This window comes from Pholcus phalangioides, unplaced genomic scaffold (genome assembly GCF_987345545.1).
Source record: "Pholcus phalangioides strain wild (caught in Gottingen) unplaced genomic scaffold, Ppha-v1.0 ptg000019l_1, whole genome shotgun sequence".
Lineage (NCBI taxonomy): Eukaryota > Metazoa > Arthropoda > Arachnida > Araneae > Pholcidae > Pholcus > Pholcus phalangioides.
Genome location: NW_028301612.1, coordinates 6,620,521 through 6,644,973, shown reverse-complemented (window position 1 = coordinate 6,644,973; position 24,453 = coordinate 6,620,521). Strand labels below are relative to the sequence as shown.

Here is a 24,453-nt window from a genome sequence, read left to right as displayed (position 1 = left end):
TAATGTAAAAGCTTTATTTACATTTTTCACATGATTCTAGCAACACGATTGCTTACATCAGTGGCAATATTTCAAATAAAACTTGAAACAACATTTCTCGATTTATGAAGACTCCCTACATCACTTGGTATTCTTCATGTTGGTATTTCTCTTTGTGGCACTCGGAGATGAGCAGGAAAAATGATGGGCACAGGCATATAAACTACATGCAAATATTGCAAACGAACAAGATAGAAAATGGGGTGAGTGAGGATCCGGTTAGATATTCATCACATTTCCGGGCAATTCTTAATTGATTTGGAACAAAACACATTATATCCATCCAAACACACATATCCCATCAAATTTTCGAAATCGCACATCTTACGGTACGTTGAAATGAGATTACCTCAGAGAAGCATCGTCAGAGAAATACATTCGCTACGGTTTTACAGAGACAAGGTATGCGTATTTTCAGGCATTAAGAAGAAGAAACTGAAAAATTATAACAAACGGGAAACCCAAGCATCTAAAACTCAGAGAAATATAATACTAATAATAATCTTTATTGTTTAGGGCCAATTGCCCCGTTACAAGGAAACAAGGTGAACAGTTAAATTTTTGTTTTCTACTCAGAGAAATATTAGAGAAGTTAAAGTTTATTTTTTAGAAGAGTTTGGTTAAAATAAGACCATAAAAAGAACAAACATTTAAATGATTGGGAAATTGAAAATATTACGAAATGATCCAGATAAAAATATGTGAAGGAAGGCATGAGAAATGCCGTAATTCAAAGGCGGATTTATGGTTTTATTGGCTGAAGTTATGCAAATTTCGCAATCTATTTACACTTCCAGTTTTTTTCTCGACCCGCATAGAAAAATGTGGCATCACTCCGTACTTACCAGCCTGGTCTATAACCTGCCTAGCCTCACCCATAAATACGCCTCTGTCGCACGGTATGCTCGAAAGAATGCACAATAGACCCGAAGAAAGCTCAGATGTACAGTTGAAGAAAGGTCCATCGAACTTATGGGCATTAAAGGTGTTAGTAAGCGTGGAAAGGCTGGAAATAGAAGAAAGAACTCCAAGTGCCACGTGAGAACGAGTTGCATATCCAATAAGCATCTTGTCTGGAAAATCGAGGGTTTTCCAATCAATCTGGAAAAAAGAGTCATCATACGTCCAAGGGCCGTATTCACCGACATGTTTTAAACTGTAGTCACAATTTTTGGATAAGAGATTAACATAGATTGGTTGAAAACCTGAATTTAACCAATCCGTCTCAATCTCTTATAAAAAAATTGTGACTATAGTTTAAACCATGTTGGTGAATACCGCCCTAAGAGATTCAAATTATCACGTTGACTTTTGAAATATCTGATTATCTAATTTTCATTTGCGATTCACTCAGTATTTTAACCCTTTCACTCATACATGTTTTAATTCCGGTCGTCCACTGGAAGCCACTCGAAGCGGTAAATGAATCGAGCGTGGATGTCTGTATTCGCATGACAAATCCCCATTGCACAAAAAGTATGATAATTTCGTCCATTAGCAACGATCTTGAGCTAGTTATTTCCGGCTACAACAGCAGACGAAAAAAAATTCAGATTCGAATGGGATCTCACGCTTTTTTCCGTGTCTGCACAGGTGCAGTACGATTGCTTGCGTTTTTTTAGCACCGCTCATTCCGTTATTTTTTCTCCTCTGGACGGTCTCTCTCCCTGCTTTCCCTTGCACAGCAGCTCTGGGCGTGAGCGGTCATCACAATCAATCAATCCCTCTTTTCCCCGTGAACATGAATGTTGAAAATTTGATTATTTCCGTTCATGGTTGTTATGGTAAGTAGTCATTGATTAAATATACTTATTTATTGAAGACAAGAACTCCTTCTCTGAGTTTGTGTCAGATGTCTGATCAAGTAAGGACTTTCATAAATGAATATAAAATATCAGTTTTTCAATATTTTCTCAAGATTATTTAACGAACATACTCATCTGCATGGAGTCAACACCATTTATAGCAGAAAACCTCCGCGTCAAGCTGGTGACATCACTGAATAAGGCCATCTCACCTATAACTATTGGATACACTACAAAAAAAAGGGCTGAGGATGGCACATGCACCGGCCTGCTATATCCAATGGCTATAAGGGAGATGACTTCTTCAGTGACGTCACGAGACCTTCTGCTATAGATGGTGTTGACTGAGTGCAGTCGCGAACTGAGTAGCGTATATAGATCACTTTCAGTGTATGACTTCAGACGCCCTTTGTCGTCGGACTTAATGTCGGCTGTTGCTGCTCGCGGAGTTTGCCGCGTGTTGTCGCTTCCACTGGACGACCGGCTTAAAAACGGTAGTGAAAGGGTTGATAAATAGCTGAAAAATATACATTAATTTGACCATATTGCATCAATCGGCTCCTGAATAAATGTAGAGGAATCAGAAATATATGGAATTGACGAGATTATACTAGCTTGTATCACACACAAAGAAGATATTTGAATGAATTCTTTTACATATGGAAAGGTCGTGGGGGGGGGGACGGGGGGGGGGACGATGATAGTCACAATTCGCTAAATTTTTGTAAAACAGAAAACAAAAGGGACTGTCATCGTTCTTATTTTAGCATGTGTTTTTAAAGGGACTGTCATTGTTATTCCCCCTTACTCATTCTAGATATCGATAGTACACCTCATACAACAGCAGATGGCACCATTAAATCATTTTCGTCAAAAAATAGATCAGAGGTCTTCCACCTTTTTCAAGACACGAGCACTGCCTGTACCCATCATCAAAAGAAGAGCATCTTTATGGCAAGTTGTACATACGAATGCATTAAATGATGATTTCAATCCTTGAATGCAATTCCTCTAAGGTGTTTAATTGGAACGTCGATGAAGTGCTCGGGAGCACGAAATCGGATACGAGCATCGAGCAACGGTGTGAAGATGCCTGAAATGGACTATCATCGTTTTTCTCCATGACCCTTCATATGTTTCTTATTTATTGTTATCATATTATTTCTATATACCTTTAATTTATACAGAAAAATTATAATTTTGTATTATTTGAGCTCAAAATTTTGAGACGATTCATTTTTGATACATAATCCAGAGTAGATATTGAAAATTCATATTTATCAAATTATATATTTTGAGTGAATCTGATTATATTATCTTACTTTCGGAGCGATGCGAGAACTTTTTAATTTAATCGATTCAATTCTTGTTCCAAACTTGAAGCTTGTACTCGTAGTATTTTCCAAAATCCGTTTGTCCTCTGGAGAGAGAGAGAGAGAGAGAAACGACGTTTTTTTTCAATCAAACTAGAACCTAAAAGCAACATGCTTGTAGAAGAATCAAATAATCGTAGCGTAACCAAAATTTTGAACTTTCATTGTGCCATTCATTGGAAATTCATTCTACCTAATTAACAGGTTTTCCTCTCAGAAAATATATATTGAACAGAACTCTAATCACACAAATTGGCTTCTGAGTGAATTTAGATAATCCGGAATAATTAAAGGAAACATTCAAATTAGTATTTTTACAAAAAAGGGGATCTTGAGGCTGAAATCTTTAAACTGAATTCATTTATGGAGAAAAAAACCAGATTTTTTTTGTCTGATACGTACACTGTAAAATTCAACCTACATCGATATATAATTATAAAAAAGAATATTTTGATCGAATCTGATTATTACTTTTTTGAGCAATGCAGGATTTTGCAGATCGAATCAATTCAAGACTTGTTCCATTCTCGTGGCTTGTACTCGTAGTTCCAAAATCTGTTCGTCTTTTGGAAACTCGACGTTTTCCCGATCGAACTGGAAATGAAAAGAATATATCACGTGTATAAAATATTCAAACATTCATAAAATAATAATAAATTTAGAACTGTGCGATCATGTGTTTGATTAATGAAGCACATGATCGCACAGTTATGTGTTTCATTAATGACCCATTGAATATGATTAACCCTTTCAGCGGCAATTCCGAGATATCTCGTCAAACTTGATCTGCTTTATCTCTGTCACTCCGAGATATTTCATCTTCTAAAAAACGCAATGAAGCTGTTTTTACGATCAAACATGTTTTCCATCCCCCACTACAACCAATCAGCTGCCAGTGAGAGGAGTCAGCTCTTGTTTAAGGTTAGATAAGAAGAAGGATTGAGAAAAATAAATATACGTTCAATATAAATAATACAAATGATCCCCCCCCACAAAAAAAAGTATTTCTCTACCTGGAAAGCCACACACATCATGGCTGTTTTTGTATCATCGCGAGGAAAATAAAAACGATGGGTGGAGTAAATTTTCTTGTTGGGGGGAAAAGCAGTTAGCTGCTCGCAATTAGAAAAAAATTATTCTTAAAATACGTGGAAATTTGGGAAGGTTTCGCAATTTCAAATTTATCAGTTATAACGCGGATCAGGAAAATTTTAAAAACCGCTCCAAGGGTAAATAGTTTTCTCTTAGAAAATACACGTTGATCAATACTAAAATCACTGAAACTAACTTTCAAATAAATTTCGATAATCCGAAATAATTAGAAAGTTTTTTTTTTTTTTACAGAGAAAAAGGTCTTTGGGATAGAGAGAGAGAATTATTTTTCAACGAAATTCAATTCAATGAGAGATAAAAAAATTGTCTATGCTTGTGTAATACTAACGTAATAAAAATTAATTTCATCAATTCATATACACATCTGTCTGATTTATCATTGTTAACTTATCTCAATTATACTCTTGATAGAAAAAAATAAAATAAAATTGCGTTTCATGGAGTTTTGTATAAGCAACACACTGATTTACTAAACTAAAATCAATAAAATACTGGAAAGCGATTTGAAATAACCTGGAATCAAGGTATATATATTTCGATTGATTTTTTGGTTATCTTTACTCACTTCTGAGTAATGTATGGAAAGTTGTAGATCGGATCAATCCAAGATGCTTTTGCGTGTCATTTGCGCTTTCCAAAATGAATTATCCTTGACAGAGGTTTTCAACTGTAAATATTAATAATTTACATGTACAAATATTATCTTGAATATTAAAAAATGCTTAAGGTATCCGACTACCTTTCTTGTCACTTTTCTTTAAAATGGTTCTGGAGTGAACTTTAAATACATTTTTTGATAGAAAGTGTCTCGAAATGGTGAAAACAGTGACAAATTTTATTCTATCTATTATATTTTCTATGAAAAAGTCGTTTTTATGTCAAATTTCAGGCAAAATTCATGTGATATTCGAAACACGATTGAAAAACATTTTATTAATGATATGCTTTGTAATTTCCACAGTGCATTTAGCTAGTAATGGTACAGGCTATGAATCAAAATTCAAACAATTGCATGATATTTTCATAAGTTAGACCAAAGTATGTTTAAGTACGTGTGAATTTTTTGAAATTTCATCCTACATTTTGTCTATAAAACAATATAATTCAAAACTAATATTAATATATATATATATATATATATATATATATATTAATTATATTAATATATATGTGATAGACCTTAGATTTTGGTTCATAGCCTCAACAATACATAGCAAAATGTCACATTAAAATTTCGTAAGGATGCAATGCACCAATTTTTACAAATCATGTCACAAAATCAAGTAAAATGTCAAAAATAGCATTCTTCGTAAAACACGTTCAAAGTCTTTATTCGCATATTACTTGCATGTAAAAACGCAACACTAAAGTGAACATAACTTTGATTCTAAGCATCATATAAACAAAAACAAGACCTGTTTTGGAATTACAACAAATATGGCTTTTATAAAAAATAAAAAAAATGAAAATCCATATTTTCTTCCAAAATGACGTTTTCAACGTAGTCGGATACCTTAAAGAGAAAGTGACTTGATAATAAACTTTCTCTTTCATTTAAAATTTTTTTAACGTTCCAGAATTCCAGAAACATGAAAAGTCAGAATTCCGAAAAATGAAAACTCAGAATCCCAAATATTGATAGAGATTCAGAATTTCCGCATAGATGAAAATTTAGAATTCCAAAAAAAGATGAGAATTCTCTAAAATTTACTTTAAAAACAGTTTCAGAATTGCTAGAAATTCAGAACATAAGAATGGAATTATTTCTTCCTAGATAAAAATTCCAAATTTATAAAAGGAATAAGTTCAAAATAAATGAAAGAAATAATTTTTCTAATTCAAAATTCCAAAAAACCTGAAAATTCTATAAAATTTATTTAAAAAAAAAAAAAGTCAATCCCAATATTGGTGGAAATTCCGATTTCATATGAAAGAAATTCTTATAAGTGTAAATGCGACAGCACCTTTCTTTTTTCAAACCGAGCACAACTGAGGTTTATCGCCATAGGCAATTTACTACCTAATGAATTGTGTCGGAAGTGTGTAAGTGTGTGTACCTAAGACACATCTGAGTACGATCTAGTGTGATGTCTGAGTTTTCAGTGATGCCATCTATATTTCAGAAGTGAAGTGAGTACAGTGTTATGATTGAATATTTGTACCGTTTGTAGGCCAGTTGCTCTCTGTGGTGAGACGTTTTAAAGGGGAGACCGGCTCGCATTCGCGCCTCGAAGATGGAAACCACAGTGCGACCGCACCTGTTGCACTTCCCTAAGGACGGCTCTGCAATGATATTAATTTTGCCTTTCAAGCCTATTTGATGGGTTGCTTCGATTTCCTCTTCATTTGAGAAATTCGTTCAGAATTGCTATCTCGTTATTTCACAAGCTCCGCGTCTTTGTCACAGTCCTTATTTGCGTGAGAATAACCGTCTTCATTACTTTTTTTAACTTAATAACGATTGTTTTTTTTACTTTCCCTTATATTTTACGATTTATTGTGCGACTTCAGGAATTCGATCTCAACCGAATACAAGAGGCACAGAGAGTCATCTACGCACGAAATTAAAAAAAATATTTTATTGCATTTTCTCAAATGAAAGTCTTTATTCATCTCCGTTGATTTTGTTATTAGTTTTTAAAATGTATCAAAGCTCTTATGGACAGTAAATAAATCAGCAAAATAAACATGAAAATGATATAGATTTTATTTAGGAGATTCTATTAAAATATCGAAAATAATTCTAAGTTCCAATATACAGTGAAAGTCCGTTGTAACGAGACTGTTTTATAACGAGAATATCGTTATTACGAGTATTTCGCAAATGATTGTCGAAAAGGTAATTGTTAAGGAGCAAAAAATATGTTCGCTTACACGAATGAAAATCAGAACATATTTGCTAGACATTCGGAGTCCCGAAAATCATGTTTTCTTTCCCCTTTTAATACATGAAATTGGAGACTGGAATCAGTGACATCTTTTAAAAATCTTTTATGGACACCGGTACAAAAAAAATTGGCCGTAAAAGAGAGGTGACCGTTAATCAGGGGTGTGAAAAGCGTATTTTTGTTTATAAGCAGGGAAAAATTATTATTTCGCCGTAAAAGATAGGTGACCGAATCTGAGGGGTGCCAGTAAAGAGGAGTTTTACTGTGATAAGGTATTTATAAATGGGGCATATAAGTACCTCCCCATAAACAAGACCACATACTGTATCTTATCTTCTTGTTATCTACACTGCTCAAAACAATTAGGGGAGCAAGCAAAAAAGTGAAGAAAACCGTGCGAGACAGCCACGTATTGGCATACAATGGATAGTACACGCGCATCAATGCGCAATACAGAAAAAAGACGTAAAAAAACGTAAAAAAAGTCTCGGACAGTAACAGGCGGCCTTGGTCGAGCAGCAATGCGCGTCCGGTCAGGTCAGGAGCGCACGCTCGCCATTCCATACGCTGTATTGTTTCAGCTTCAAGCATGTTCTCCACCAGACGAGCTCTATGCGGTCGGGCATTATCATCCTGGAAAACTAAGGAATCTCCAATAGCTCCAGCGTAAGAGATGACATGAGGTCGCAGTATCTCGTCTGCATACCTTCGGGCCGTCAAATTCCGAATGATATGCAGGTCCGTACGTCCGCCTATGCTGATTCCACCCCATACCATCCAACCAGCTCGTCTGTATTGTGACCTTTCACGAACGAATGCGGGGTTATTTCGAGTGCCCCTGTCCCTCCATACCAGAACACGTCGGGTGCCACACTCCAGACTGAATCGCGACTCGTCTGTAAACAGCACTTGGCTCCAATCATGTTGCTCCCAATCTCGATGTTCAGCAGCCCATCTTTTTCGGGCCGCACGGTGGCGTGGGGTCAACAGAATGCAGGCCATTGCCCTACGTGCATAGAGCCCTCCCTCATGAAGCCGATTACGTACTGTTTGGCTGGATACCCTTCGTCCTGTTGCCAAGACCAACCGTCTTTGCAGCTGCGATGCATTCCCTGTTCTGTTTCGACGGGCTGTTAACCGTATATTCCGGTCATCAGTTGCTGTAGTGGCGCGTGGCCGACCTTGCCCTGGTCGACGTCTAACATTTCCTGTTTCTTGGAATCGATTCCACAGCCTTGCAACAACACTTCTGGCGACTCCAACAGCGTCCGCGACACTACGTTGTGTTTGCCCGGATTCCAGTCTGCATATAACACGCCATGCCATGGATTCCGGTAAATCACGTTGTTGAGACATCCTCAAGTCACCTTGTCTATAAAAAAAATACTGCGCAATCGAATTTCACAGTTACGGCAGTAAAACAGATGTTTCTGCAACATCCCGATTTCTGCCCTTATCTACTTTTTCTGGTTTTTGACGTCATGAACTGTGATTTGCATATGAAGTTTTCTTCTTCCGTTTCCTGCTAGGCTTTAAATTATGGATGATTCATTTTATGTTACTTATCGGTATACATCTTTGCGTAATTTTGTTAAAACGGATGTGCTCCCCTAATTGTTTTGAGCAGTGTATATAGGAGGTAGAAAAACATTTCATTTTATCTGTAGGGGTGTTGGTTGGGCAGGTAGGGCATGACCTCTGGTTTTGACATCGTTGTTATTTCCCTTGAAAAATCCTTTCACCCCCCCCCGCCCTTCTTCTTTCTTGGAATCTTCCAAAACTGTACACAAAGCAAACAGGTCTTAACCACTTTCTCTTATAGCGCAACGAATACTCCAGTTGCAGAAATTGCTACATTCGACAAAATGAAAAATTTTGTAATAAAATCAACATTGTGTGGCATAAGTACAGTTAACTCTAGATGCATATTTCAGTAAAAGTAGTTGAAAATAAAGGGAAAGAGCAAGATAACTTTGTCTAGTTTGATTTTTCTCCCATGTTCAAAGTCCAAAAAACTTTAAAATTCGTTTATAGCGAGAAGTCTGTTATAACGACAATTTTCTCTCCTTTGTGAACTGTCGTTATCAGGCCTTGACATCAGTCAAACCGGGCCCTGAGTGGTTCATCGTTTCATTTCTACCCATTTATTTCCCATTAGTCGTGTGTATGAAAGGGTCTTCCACTCGCAAAAAGAGAAATCAACCGAGCCGTGGGCTTCCAAAGGTTGAGAACCACTGGAATAAGGTATCAATTGTTTTTACTGTAATTTGGAACATTTGTAATTTAAATTTTGAAATGTAATGTTTAATGATTGAGGAAAAACAAACGCATACATATATTTTTTTTCACGGAGTCACTCAAGTCATTGTACATTTACGGAAATCGATAAAAACAGTTAAAATTAGTTAATTGATAATGTGGTGGACCAAAAACTATTTTTCCGTAAACGTCTATGCATTTAAAAACACAATGCCTTCCCCCCCCCTTCAAATCTCAACAGAATAATTTCTCCGAGTAATTAGAATCACAATAATTACAATTTATACAGTTTTGAAAGTATCAAAGAAATTTTGAGCAAAATTGATTAATAAAGACTCACTGGAGATACCGGCTGATGATGCAGAGTCACGTACTCAGTCAATCGCAACTATATCTGTCTGATATGAGTGATACGACGAGCGTCAGACGGGACCACGGTTATTTGGAGAAATGTAGCTCTACCCCGAATGCGAACGGTTTTTGTAGCCTGGATGAAAATACGTGCTCTAACGGGATTGGTCATCAAAGGAATGAAAAATAAAATTTTGGAACTCTCGCAGAACACGTCACTCTCTATAGAAGAACTAGTAAGTAGATAGTGAAGAAATATATTTCCGCAATTGGTGACTTCTTTTGACGACGGAAATAGTGTTCGCCTTAATTACGTGTTGATCCTGATTTTTTTTTATCCTGTCCTTACATCTAGGCTGATTATACTTCCTCGAGAAAAAATACGTGGAAATTCGGTTCTCAAATACGGAAAATACACATCGTGTTAATTGTTGCCAAACAGCCGCCAAATTAGAACGAAATTGTCAATCATGGCGCAAAACTAACCGAAACTGTCTAAAACACATCAAATAGCTATTTTAAATGCTTAAGTTTGAAAAATATTTTTAGAATAAGTACGTTTGTGTGGGGGTTCGAGAATTCCGAATATTTTCGACTGAGCTCGGAAAAAAAAAATATTTTAGTCCTGAGCAAGAGAAAAGTTGTTTTCCAAGTGCACCATGTGTTTCTAAGTGCAATATTAGCTTAGATATTTTAATTTTAAAATCGCTGCAAATGAGAAAAAGAGAAGCATATACAGCATGGAATGAGCTTGTCCATTAGTTTATGCGGTTCTCTCATTAGTTTATGCGGGGGAGGGGGGCGGGAAGGGAACTTGGGGGTCTGGTCCCACGAAATGTGAGAAAATGACCCAAAAAAGTGAAAAATATGGCTAAATCTATTGCTCTATCACTTTGGTCCCTCGAAATGAAAATGATCCCCCCGAACGAAATCTCTGGCTACGCCCCTGCTGCTAAATGTTTCACGTTTGAGTTCTGTACCATAGTCTGGAACACCGACATTTTGCAGCAACACTGAATTAATATACATGAGGTAGTATCAGTTTATTTGAATTTCTCACTAGGAGATATGCAGCTAGATTGTTGAAATAAAATACTGATGTCCATAATAACATTTGTGAGAAATAGCAAGCAGCTTTCATAAAAAAAACAACAACTCAGTTCCAACTATCCATGCAGAAAGGATAAAGTTTCACTTATTTTACCATGAAGTACACTTTGGGTCTTTTCCTAGGAACCATTCGTAAGAAGACACGGATACAAAACGATTATCGTGAGACGCGGTGACACTTTTGAACTGCTTGTCTTGTTTGCCATTGATTTCATTATTCCTTTCCTCTGGTGACTTTCTTTAAATTGGTAACTTTGTTGTCTAACATGATGGTTATCCAACAAGGATTATCACATCAGCGTTGCTAAAATTGGATATCTTTCCACGATACGACGAGGGTTCCATTCAGTCTTTCGCTTCCGCTTGACCCACGGCTAAAAACACACCGAGACACCTACAAGAAAATGTAAAACATTACAGGTGTAGTATTTATATAATACACAGCATATAGGCAACGAAATTATTGAATTATAAAATATTCTGGATTGCGTGTGTGTGTGCAAGAAGGCTTATACAGGGAGATGAAACATATTCAAATTTAATGGTAAGTTAATTTGCAATGTAAGTTGAATGTAATATACACTCATGTCCATAAATTAAGGATAATTCAGAATCACACGGAAATCGAAATCTATAGTAAAAATTTCACCTGTAGAATTATCACACACATCTGCAAGAATGATATGCAAATTGCAGGAAGCCACCAGATAATGCCGATTGTACGTCACAATCACGAGAGTGTAAGGAGGGGGGTATAGAAGGAATGGTGGCAAAGAAGTAAAATTGTTCACAAGAGTTCTGTAAGGCGCTCAGTGTCATAAGCGAATAGTTATGACACAGAGGACGTATGTGGATGATTTCTTACGTGGTAGAATTATCGGCCGCCTGGAATGTGGGCGTACTCAGATGGAAGTATCCGAGGAACTTGGAATGGCCCAAAGTGTCATCTCTAAGCTTTGGCAACGATTCCAAGATAACGGAAATGTCAGCAGACGTTACAGTACAGGTCGCCCCCGAGTTTCAACGCCGAATGAAGACCGGTATTTGGCAGTAAATGCCAAAAGAAGCAGCCGGAGCACAGCATCCGACCTGTCTCGTCAGCTATCTGCAGCCACGGGTACCACAGTTTCAAGGCAAACCGTGTACAGACGTTTGGGAGATATTGGCCTTTATGCTCGCAGGCCTGTCAGATGTGTTCCGCTCACGGCAACTCACTTTCGGTAGCGATTAGCCTGGAGGAGAGAACATGCAATGTGGGCATCGTCACAGTGGGCTTGTGTGATGTTTTCCGACGAGTCCAGGTTTAGTTTGCAGTCTGATTCACGTCGGACTTTCATATGGAGAACGCCAGGTACCCGTTACCACCAAGACAACATCATTGAACGACACCGTTACGGTGGTGCAGCATTGCTCGTTTGGGGTGGAATTATACTGGGTTCCAGAACAATTCTGCATGTTCAAACCGGAACCATGAAAGCCCAAATTTATCGGGACATCATTCTGGAACAACATGTGCGTTTGTTTAGGGGTGCCATGGGGGCAGAATTTGTGTCTTTGGATGACAACGCCCGTCCTCACCGAGCAAACATCGTAAACGAATGCCTTGAATCTGAGGATATAACCCGTATGGAATGGCCAGCATTCTCACCTGACTTGAATCCGATAGAGCATGTGTGGGACATGCTTGGCCGACGAGTTGCAGCCCGTCAACCACCTCTTACATGTGTACCGGAACTTCGAAGAGCATTGCTTGCTGAGTGGAGTAATCTTCCCCAAGATCAGATAGATAATTTGATACTCAGCATGCCCAGGCGTTGTACGGACTGTATTTCATCGCATGGGAGACATATAATGTATTAACCATCATACCAATCATGTAATAGTAAGTTTTTGTAAAAGAGATATTTTTTACAATTGCTCCAGGGAGCAAAAATCGTAGTTTTTATGAATGGTATCATACATACACCATCGTTTTTGTTCTTTATCTTTTGTTTAATAAATGGGCTTTATGAATAAGTAACGTTTGTTTTGTTTCTGAACCTTTATTTACCGGAGCTGGCATTATCCTTAATTTATGGACATGAGTGTAAGTAAGTGTATATAGTAAGTTAATTTGCAAAATATTTTACTATTTTTTGAAAAAGTAGCCTATCGCTTCATTAAATTTCACGTCACTCAGCGCATTAATATTTGTATTGTTAATTAAATACAGACCTGAGGAACTTTGCCTTACTAAATATTAAAAAAACGTGTGTTTAGTAGATCTGAAAAATGTGCTCCAATCATTAAACAAAGTGGATAAAAAAAAACTGCTCTCGATACAGAAGTAAATAAAATTTCGACATAATCACCAATGGTCTCAATAAAGAAAGTTTGATTTGTGAAATGTCATTACATTTATCACTTTCATCTGCGATGATTATGCATGATTCCCACATAACAATGGAAAGTTTGATAAATATGGAAAAATTCATAACCTTTCTTCTCTTCAAACCAATTGAATATTTTTTAACAGTACATGATACGTGAACTACACGTATTTGGCAATAAAAAATTGAATTGTTAAATTAAAGTAAGATGGGAGAAGATATAAAACATTCATAACAACATTGTCTTGTAATGTTACCTTTTTCTTCACACGTATTAACATGTGCAAACAAAACCAATATTACTATTCGGAATCACGTCCTGGACCATAATTCCTGGTTCAGTTAATCAAGTTATTGATTGCCGGATAATCACATTTACCGATACGAGCTTGGGATTATACATAGTCACCTTTGAATATGATAAATTCTCGATTTATGAATACAAACTAATAAATTAGAGTTTAAAAAAAAGAGAAAAGTTTGATTTTAGTGTCCGCTATCGAGACTATCCGCTAATGGAGAGTAAAATTCATTAAAGCCCTATTCCATGGGACCGCGATCAGAAAAGTGCCTGCTAACGGGGAGTGTCCGTTAGGGGAAGTTTCACTGTATAGATAGATGGATTTATTCGCACAACTACACAGATAAATACATAACTACAGAGAGTAATACCTGTGACATTCATGTTATAAATACAATATTGACAAAATAAATAATCAATTATGCAAGGATAAAAAAATCAAATCCATGGAGGCGAGCGGGCAATTCACATGATTGAAATTCACATTTTTGATGAAAGAACAGAAAAGAAACTTGATCAAGATTATTATGTGAGTGTCGTTGAGCTGGCAATGGGAAAGAGGGCAATTATATGCCCTAACTGGTTCCCACTGCGATGTTTGGCAACAATGAACTCCAGGATTAAGAGGTTTAGGATGTTCTATTTAATTTTGCCAGAAGCAAAAAAGGTGACGTAATACTTGAATGACCCCTTTTTTGCATACAATGATATCATAATATCTGTTCATTTTAATTAGTTTAAACACATTATTATGCAAATCTTCAAAGAGTAAAGGCGATCCACGACCAGAAGATCAGTTTCATTTGTGTTAGGGCGATTAGTTTGGTTGTAGGATCGTGATCCCAGTTCTCTGAAGAGAGTTTCAAGGATTGTCGCTGGATTTTGCGAAAACGATCGGGATCAACTGTAATCAGGATTACCCTACACAGACATACAATAATTAATGTGAGATTGAACATATGAATGATAAAGCATTGGAAAAACCCTTTTTGTTCGTGTAATTTTTGTTACGGTAAAAATGTCCAGATATTTTTCTCAATTGTCCAACTTAGATTATGTTTCAAGAAATTTAATAGAGTTAGTGATTGAAAGAGTATATGAGTCATTGAAAATGTCTTCAAAATTGATAGTACGTGGTCCAGCATGGAACAGCAGTTTTAGAGGGATTAAATCTGTAATTATGATTTTGGAACCACGAAATATATGACAGGAGAAGGAATTCAACGTTACTGCGAAGAGTATCAATATCATAATGTTGGAACAGAAGAGTTGTGTCATCAGCATGCATGTGAACTTTGACCGAATTATTCCCCTTAAAAATATCATTAACGTAAGAAATAGAAAGTAATGTTCCTAAAATTGAGCCCTGAGCTACACCGATTTCAACAGGGAGACAGCCTGAGGAGATGCCCTGAATAGATACATTTTATTCGCGGTCAATAAGGTACGATTTCAGTAAACAATGGGCAGGTCGACGTATGACGCAATTATATAGTTTTTTCAATTATTATATACATCCGGCTGAACTGTATCGAATGCCTTCGATAGATCTACGAACACCCACAAGGGAAATTGACGATTACAAACATTTTTTTTTCTCTTCCAAAAGAACATGAATGACGGTTTCAGTTGATCTACCGACTCGAAATCCGTTTTGGTTGTGATGAATCAGATTGAATTTTTCAAAGAAATTGTTAAATCGAAGAGTAATGGTTGTTTTGTCAAACATTTTAGTGAAAATTGGCAGATTGCAAACTGGTCTATATAGTTATAGGTCATTCAGGTATTACGTAAGCATCGAGAGATTTCCGATTTGCTGACTTTTGATGACAAGGGGGAGGGGGGTGGTTTGGATGATGCTTATGTCATCTACCGCCCTTCATGAAGATATGAAATATTCTTAATGACATCTTATTCGGTGCGCCAAAAACGGAAAAAAAATCTTTCGATAGTTAATGGGCACCTGAACTAACATTCTACCTATTGATAAGTCCCCTACAGAACCAATTTAGTGATCTATTGTTTCACGGATCCTTCAAGTGCTCTGGAAATATGTCCGGGCCGCTTAAGTGCTCTAAAACTGTGCCACATGTCACTCAAGGGATCCCTAAATGTGCCATGGATCATTTAAGTGTTCTGGAACTGTATTTACGATTTGGAACAACGATTTACTTTAATGATATTTGAATGTAAAAGTTTTATGAAAATGCTCCACGGGCCACTTAAATGCTCTGGAATTGTGGCACGGCTCATTTAAGCAATTTGTAAATGTGCCAATTAATTAATTTTTACAAAATTAGGTTTGAGGGGGGGGGGGGCAAGCCAAATCAGATAACCTTCAGGGCCACATTTGGTCTGCAGGTCAAGGGTTTACTATACATAACTTAAATGGTGGGTCGCAAGGAATTTCCTAAAGAGAAATTTTTAATTCTTATTCTTCAAGTAGCATTGAAACTAACAGAAACTGATTACAATAACATATAAAGGTATTTTCTTTCGAAATTTTAATTTTTAAAAAAAATATTTTTTGCATTAAAAATTTTCGTCTGGGGGGGGGGGAGAGGCGCACGAACCCCCCTATGCCAGCCTCCCGCTTACGTTTCTGATCCCACCAATATGCGTTAGAAGGTGGGGGAGGGGGGCAGTGCTGACGGGGGGTGAAAAATGGCAAAAAATTTGTTGACGTAATACTTGAACGGCCCCTTACTCATAATTGAAGAATCACTTTTTTAATTAATTGGACTAACTTTAGCAAGCTTGATCGGCCTGGGAAAAACTGAATTGAAGATACAGCAATTAAAAACTTCAATTAAAATGGTTGAGAGAACATTAATTACATAATTACACATTTTATGGTTTTCGGCATCAAGCCGTCAGATCACGTTCCAGTGTCATATCTCATTGTCATGTCTTAATTTTTCACTTAATCAATTAATTTGGTGAAAAAGACATATTAATCCATTTTACATTAATTCCTATGGCATAAATTATTTCGGTCACTGAACAATCCGGTTTACGAACGGACTTCAGGAGTGAATTAAGTTCGGAACCGAGGATTGACTGTGTGTTATTTTAAATAGGAAATTTAATTTTAAGTATTTAAAATTTTATTTTGAATATGCAGTAGAACCCCGTTTTAACGAATACCAATATAGCGAAAATCCCGTTTTAACGAACACTTCTCTAATCCGCCAGAAAAGTTTACAATTCAATTCAATTCGCCGACAATATAGTTTACATAGGAACAACAGATAAGTTTATACAGGAACAATGCAAAAACCAGAAATTCCTTTATAACGAAATTTCGTTTTAACGAAGTGATTTCTCCGGTCTCTTGGAGTTCGCTATAACGGGATTCGACTGTACCAGTTTCTAATGATCAGTAATTTATAGGAAGGAATTAAACTCGAACATAGTTATGCATTTTGCTGTCGGCACACACACAAGCCCAATTCTTTTTAAAATTATCCGAAAAATTAGTGTCAGCATCAGAAGGGAAATAAAAAAGAGCGCATTTTTGCATGAGTGACCTGTACGACCCATTTGTGAGAGTGACCATAAGAAACGCCATCTAACAACGTTAATAATAATATCCGAGTCACACACATATTAACAAAAATGACATTTTATTTCACATTTTTTGTTTCCACTGAGAAGAAGAGAATATGAGTTTCAATAGAATATATCTCTAGTAACTGTTATAACAAAAGGAACTGCAATAAACAACGTTTAACAAATTCAAAATTACAATTTATCTTTTTTCAAAAGATGCATTTTCTTTTCGATCAGCTTCCTATCCAACTGAAAAAGCAACGAGGAAAAACAATCACAATATTCGATGGAAAATGAATGTTATCAATGCCAAAAAGTGTTCGTGGTTTTCCTCGACAGTCATCAAGTCGTTTGTGGTGATGTCATTCCCCATATGACGTCATGATCTCATAAAATACGGCAACATATGAAGACAACGGCGCTGCAGGTGTGACTCACGTTCGTTTTGCCTCATATCCAGAACATCTCGAAGCATTCATTTCCTGTACAAAATAACAATGTAATAGAACAACTTATGTTTATATATTGTTTACAATTTTTGTTAATTGCATTTTTAATTGGGTTGCTATATTTTTTAAATTTATGACATCCATATTTTTATGGGCATCTTTTTCTCAGCCACCTCGTTGGGCATTTTGCCTGTTGTGGCGTTGTATTTGTATAACTCAATTGTGAAAGTTAACGTTTTAAAGCACCTAATATATATTATACAGGGTGTCCCATCAAGACCTTTGACCTTTGAAGACCGGGCACACCCCGCTTCCCATGTCAGAGAGATATCGAAGCGTTCCCGAAGGATAGGTGTGTCCGAAAAGTTAAAAATAAGAGACAATGCTTCTTTCCCTCGTATATATGCTAGTCTTTCCCAAATTTTCTACGGTTTTTAAACTTAAATATTTTTCGGCGAATATTGAACTTAGAAACATGGAATTTTTTTGTTGAGCTCAGAAGAGACAGGGCAACAACACTCTGATTGGAAGATAGAGGACAATGGGACTGTATAAAAATTTAGATTTATTATTTTGTGACACACTGTATTTTCACTCTCAAAACTGGTACAGGGTGATTTCTGAAGACATTTTGAACATTTTATAAACTGGCATTTATACTTCTACGGCGAGCGGTTGAGTTAAAAGCCGAATTAGGACTTATTTCACCTATTATACACGTACATTCAAAAACCCAACAATCACATACAGACTCCGCACGCGCTTAGAAAATGTATTTACTTCAGTCAGTCAGGGAATGTTTTCAGCCATCTTGTTGAGCATTTTGCCTGTTGTGGCTTTTATATTTGTAATTGTGTTTATTTGATTAACTCTATGGTTGAAAGCTTACCTTGATCGTCAATTTTCTGGAAGATAAAAACCCTTTCGATCTTCTGGAACATTTCTTCCATTATGCTACTTATTTCTTTGCTCGCTGTCATTCTGAATTCTCAGACTTCATTCTTCTCAATCCGAATCTCGTATTTCCAATGCAGTTACGGAACAATCGATGCAAATAAGAGAGAATGGAAAGTCATAGAATGAAATAGATTCCACGAAAATATTTGGGAAATATATAAAGCCAGTGATAGCTACAGGGATCTGCCGAAAACTCGCAGTGATCATTCACTCACAAGGCCAGAAATTTGTGAGGAAAAATGTTGCTGTGAACTGAATGTCGTTTCCTAACTCTAGCTAGACAGTGATAACATCACTTAAGAAAGTGAAGAAATCACACAGCACGTGAATATAAATGATCGCGTTCCTAAATGTCTCTAAAATTAAAAAAATTGAAGAAGTATTTTACCAGTAATATATTGCTGAATACTGCGTTAAATAATTCAATTTGATTTCTTATTGGAATGGATCTGGTCGCGTATGGGTTAGGGAAACTTGCGATGCTTTTCGATATAAGGGGACTAAAAATGAACTTATCTTCTAATCAAAGAATCATAACGTTCCATATCTAATATACGTTCAAACATTGGTTGAAAATAATTTTTTGAAATGAAAAGGAAAGAAGAAAACGAATATTGGGTCTGCAGATCCCTTTTCTGATTTTTCTTTCTTTTCTCGAATTTATACAACAGATGAAATCAATAAAGCGAAATTGGAGGAAAAAACAAATCCCTATATACCGAAACGTACTGAAACAAATGAAAGTTTTAAAAAAAAAACCATATTTTTTTCATTTGGTATTGATAAATGAACAATTAGTTTTTTTAATTAAGAGAACGCAATATTATACAGGGAAGAAGGGGGAAAATTTGCAAAAAATTAGGAAGAAGACGATTTGGTTCTTATTGGAAATCACAATATCGTCGAGTAAAATATATATCGAAAGAAAAGCTCACAGTCATAATGAAAGATAATAATAAGGATTATAATAAATGAAACAGGAGGAGTAAAAAAAACAAAGAAGACTAGAAATATTGTAAAAAATGCACAGATTATAATAAAAATCGGTGAAAAAAAATTGAGAGAAAGAGATGATCGGAATGAAAGAGAACTGTTAAAAATGTAAGAGATTTTCAGCTGATCCCATGTAGCGAGAAAAGAATTTAGCGATAGGGAATTCCAACCATCCCGAGTCGACCACGAAATCAGCATGAAACCGATCATGATTGTCGCGGAATGGTTGGATTCCAATGAAATACCAATACAGTTTAGCGATAGTATTGATGAGAGTAAGAGACGGGGAAGGAAAGTCAAGAGGGAAATCAGAAATTTTCGAATGAGGCATCGTCTTCTTTCTTTGCTGGAATTCCTGTAAAATCAGATATGCATGTATGAAAAGAAATGAACAGATACGAATGAGATTACAAAGTGAATCTTGATGCACGTGAAACACATTTATATGCGAGTGAATGGTTGATAAGATTTACAGGAAATTCACTGTCAACAGTTTGGCAAGAACTGAGTGAGTAACTGAGTGATCGACGTAGCGAGAGAGTGCCTGAGCGAGTGATCTAACGATGAACTTGTTGCACACGTACTTGCTCATTCACCCATTCTGCTCACTTATTCGTTCACTTAATCACACACTCACTTGGTCACTCGGCCACTGACTTGCTTATTCACTTACTCAATTATCCACTCCCTTGTGTTCACTCACAAACTCACTCATTTGCTCACTCGGTCATTGAATTTCTCATTCACTCATCCAATTATACACTCCCTTGTGCTCACTCACAAACTTACTAACTTGCTCATTCACTCACTAATTTGTTCACTCACTAATTTGTTCACTCATCCAATTATCCACTCCCTTGTGTTCACTCACAAACCCACTCACTTGCTCATTCTATCACTCAATTATTCACTCCCTTGTGCTCACTCACTGGCTCATTCACTCACCCATTTGCTCATGGACACTGATTTGCTCATTCACTCACTCATTTGCTCACTCGCTTACTTGGGCAATTTCCTGGTCATTCTATGCACAGACACAAGATTACACAGCCTGCTTATCCTATTGCCTGTGTGTCTGTGGTCCCTTATTTTTTTTTTTTGAAGCTCTCACAGCCGCCGTGACGAGACAGGAGCATGGTCTTCGTAACTTAATCGATGGGCCGAGTAAATTTTCTTTTTGGGGGAGAGGGAAATCGCAGTTATCAGCTGGCAAATCCAAAACAAATTTTCTTTCCTTGAAAATAGCTGGCAATTTGTGAAGGTTTCGCCATTTCAAATGTGGGGGTTATAAAAAGTGGATCAGGAAAATTTCAAAAACCGCTTAAAGGGTTCCCTCCAACCAAGGAGTGGCCATTGGAATTACAAGGAATTTATTCTTTCCACTCGTAAAATTACCCACCCGTCACGTGGTTAGGTGCAGAAAATATGTAGCTGCCCTGCACGCGCAAACTACTGTCGAATCCCGTTTTAGAAAATACCGTTATACAGAAAAATCTCGTCATAATGAGCACTTTTCTAATCCCCCAAATAAGTTTACATAGGAACAATGCTAGGTAATCTGGAATTCCTTTATAACGAAATTTCGATAACGAAGTGATTTATACGGTCTCATGGAGTTCGTTATATTCGGATTCGACTGTAATAGTTGTCTCTCGGTCACTCAGTCATTTGCTCATTGGACACTGGTAGGCTCATTTACTCAGTCTCATTTGCTCACTCACGTAATTTCTGATTCACTTGCTCTTCCAGCCCTTCACTTAATTACTCGTTCATCGACTCATTTTCTTACTCACTTGGCGCCGAACTATTGTCGGTGAATTTTCCAGGCAATATATTATTATTATTAAAATTATTGCAGGCTGATAATATTAATTATATTAAAAATATCCAGTTTTTAAACCCAAATATTCAAATACGAATTCATATTGAAGATAAGTAGGAAATTCACGTTTGTAATTGTGAGAGGAAAATTGTGTGCAGAGAGACGTAATTGTTTGCACATAATATTTTCACGCAACAAGTAACTTCACAGTAAAAAGTACGTTTCACACCAGTTTATACTGAAGATCACATTTTCATCATATTCTGGTAGGAGAAGTATTCTGAATAAAGTGAAGAAATGCATCCCAAAGTTATTCAACCCTTCCAGTTCTGACGGTACGTTAGAGTGTCACCAACTTTTAACTCCTGCAACATCCCTTACATGCGTTGTTGGGATTTTGAAGTATGAAAGCTGTACAGAGCCGCCCCTAGTGGGGAATGTGCGACAGCTGTGCGGTCACACTGGGTCCCACAGTTTGTGGAAGACTCCTCAATTACGGTAATGCAAAGGAGGGGGGGGGGGATATACATACATAATCAAATACATTTTATTGTAGCAAACAAGGTGTCTGAGGTTCAACCGATAATATTAATTGATACTCGAATTTTCATCAATTCTGGAACTGCTAGTATTTCTCTTATTAATTCTGAATTTCCATCAGCTCTTGAATTATTTCTCTCTTTAATTATGAGTTTTCTTCAGTTCTAGGATTTTTTTTCCCTCATTAATCCTGGATTTCTATCAATTCTGAGATTTTTCTCTCATTAATTTCGAATTTTCATCAATTCTGAGATTTTTCTCTCATTTATTCCGAATTTTCATCAATTTTTTGGGATTTTTCCCTCTAATTAATTCTGAATTTTCATCAATTTTGGGATATTTCTCTTCGAATTCTGAATTTTGTTAAATTTTTTGATTTTTCCCTGTCATTAATCCTGGATTTTTGTCACCTCTGGAATTTTTTTCTTCTCGTTGATCCTGAACTTCTATCAATTCTGGGATTTTTTTCTGGGTATAACGATGAAAACATTCAGAAATGACATATAGCCGTCTTTCAAACAACTCAAACCCGTTTCTTTGGGGCTCGCCGAGTATTCTCAGAAACAAGCGATAAATTCACGGAATAAACAAACACTTAAGTGTCAACTATAAATGGTGATCGGTAACCTATAATTAATCAATAAGCCTAAAACTTATGGCGTTTGCCGTAACAATATGCAAGAAGAACTGTGGCAGCAACGCGTTTTCACTGTGCATACAAAAAATTGTGCCCTTTTGATGAATATAAATGGTGTTTTTTTACATTCGAAGTTCGAGTCGAACTGAAACCGTCGAATAATTGAGGTTTTGCGTCGATTAAATGAAATATTTTAACATTATCGGAACCGATTGCGACTCAAGCGAAACGTCGTATAAATGTGAAAGTCGTATAACCGAGCAAAGTATAAACGAGGTTCCGCCGTAAATAACTTTTTAGAACCAAATTGTTTATTTTTATTTTTATTTCTATATCTTAGTTATAATTAAAACAACTCACCAAAAAAATGTTGATCCGGTTCAAAAATTGTTGATTTTAAAAAAAAAATGGCCTCCGACATTTCGGTCCTAATAAGTTTCGTCTCAGGTATATTTCGCTTTCGCAAATTTAGCCCCTGACATTTTGCCTGTCCTGACCGAATGAGTGACCAAAGTGAATGACTGTCACTTACTAGCTTATTTACATTGTGCTCACTTGGTCGTTCACAGGATCAGTGCAGGTGAATTGTCCAGGGGTAAATGTTCAACTCATACAGTCACTCACTAGGTACTTTACACTTGCAAGATTCATCGGAAGACTGGTTATTTGTGGAGATGAAGATTACAAGGAAGAAAAATCATCACTGCCCCCACGGGAACTCGAACCCCGGTCTCTCGCTTGCCGGACGAGTGCTCTACCATCTAAACTATGGAAGCAGATAGAATATTTCAACCTTGGAGCGTATATATATGTTGAAAGGTAGAAATATTCTATCTGCTTCCATAGCTTAGATGGTAGAGCACTCGTCCGGCAAGCGAGAGACCGGGGTTCGAGTCCCCGTGGCGGCAGTGATGAATTTTCTTTCTTGTAATCTTCATCTCCACAAATAACCAGTCTTTCGATGAATCTTGTATTGACAAGCGGAGAGGACATTCCTTTATGCACTTTACATTTACTTGAGAACTCACTTGATAATTGATACGATCATTCACACTGTCTTACCCACTTAAATGGCCCCTCACGTGATAGGGGTGAAACGTCGGGGGCAAAGTTTCCGTAAACCTTTAAAAATATTCATTAGGTAGCCGAAACGTGTCCGGTGTTGTTTATTTCGTACATATTCTTTTCGTCTTCGATAACGTTGTTATTATACTGAAGCGAAGTGTGTTTTTGTTTTTCAACAATCTGAATGAATAGTCGAACGGTAAATTGCTGATTCGGTTGAACGGAAATAAGAAATGATATTACATAGGATAGATTGCATAGGAGTGCACAGGAGAGGGGGCATAGGCGCTCAAACCAACCAAAATAATTTGAAGACATGAAATCTTTTCGTATAAAAAATAAAATCCCGAAAGAGGAAATAAACATCTTTTGTATGCTGTTTCAATCAATATCTGTTAATTGGAATGCTTTTTGGAAGTCGGTAACCCCCCCCCCCTCCCCTCCCCACGAGGGTCGATCCTACGTAAATCCCTGGTATATATTAATCTAAAACTGAAGTAATCATCAAATTTCTTAAACACTTACCAGAATTACTGCTTGCCTTGCGGTATACCTCGTCGTTTAATCGTGATATTTCGTAGAAAACGTTGACGAAGTTGACGGTTTCAAAGTATTTTCCCAAATGCCAGAAGTGGCAATAAATGCAGAACTTTTTATACTGATTTTACGTGCCCCAGAACACGGTGGAAACGACGTGTGGCTTGGTGATTGGCGTAGATGAATCACCTGATACGAATATTACCTATACTTTTTTGTTTTTTAAAGTGTGACGTATTAACAGTCGCCAGTCGATGGAGGAGACGGACGGAAAATTTCCAGTGTATGTTCTA

General features: G+C 36.7%; 2 long non-coding RNA genes across 3 annotated transcripts; both read right to left on the bottom strand.

The window, feature by feature from the left end:
• Positions 1–9,996, bottom strand: LOC149071167 (uncharacterized). Of its 2 annotated transcripts, XR_016194715.1 has the most exons (5): positions 9,818–9,996; positions 4,896–4,997; positions 3,689–3,811; positions 3,167–3,264; positions 1–1,140 (listed from the first exon to the last, which is right to left on the bottom strand). It is a non-coding gene; the product is annotated as an uncharacterized LOC149071167 (long non-coding RNA). The 2 variants fall into 2 exon arrangements; XR_016194716.1 differs by lacking the exon at positions 4,896–4,997.
• Positions 9,997–17,219: 7,223 nt separating this feature from the next.
• LOC149071166 (uncharacterized) lies at positions 17,220–24,252 on the bottom strand. The gene is made up of 3 exons (XR_016194714.1): positions 24,149–24,252; positions 18,499–19,914; positions 17,220–17,642 (listed from the first exon to the last, which is right to left on the bottom strand). It is a non-coding gene; the product is annotated as an uncharacterized LOC149071166 (long non-coding RNA).
• Positions 24,253–24,453: the final 201 nt, after the last annotated feature.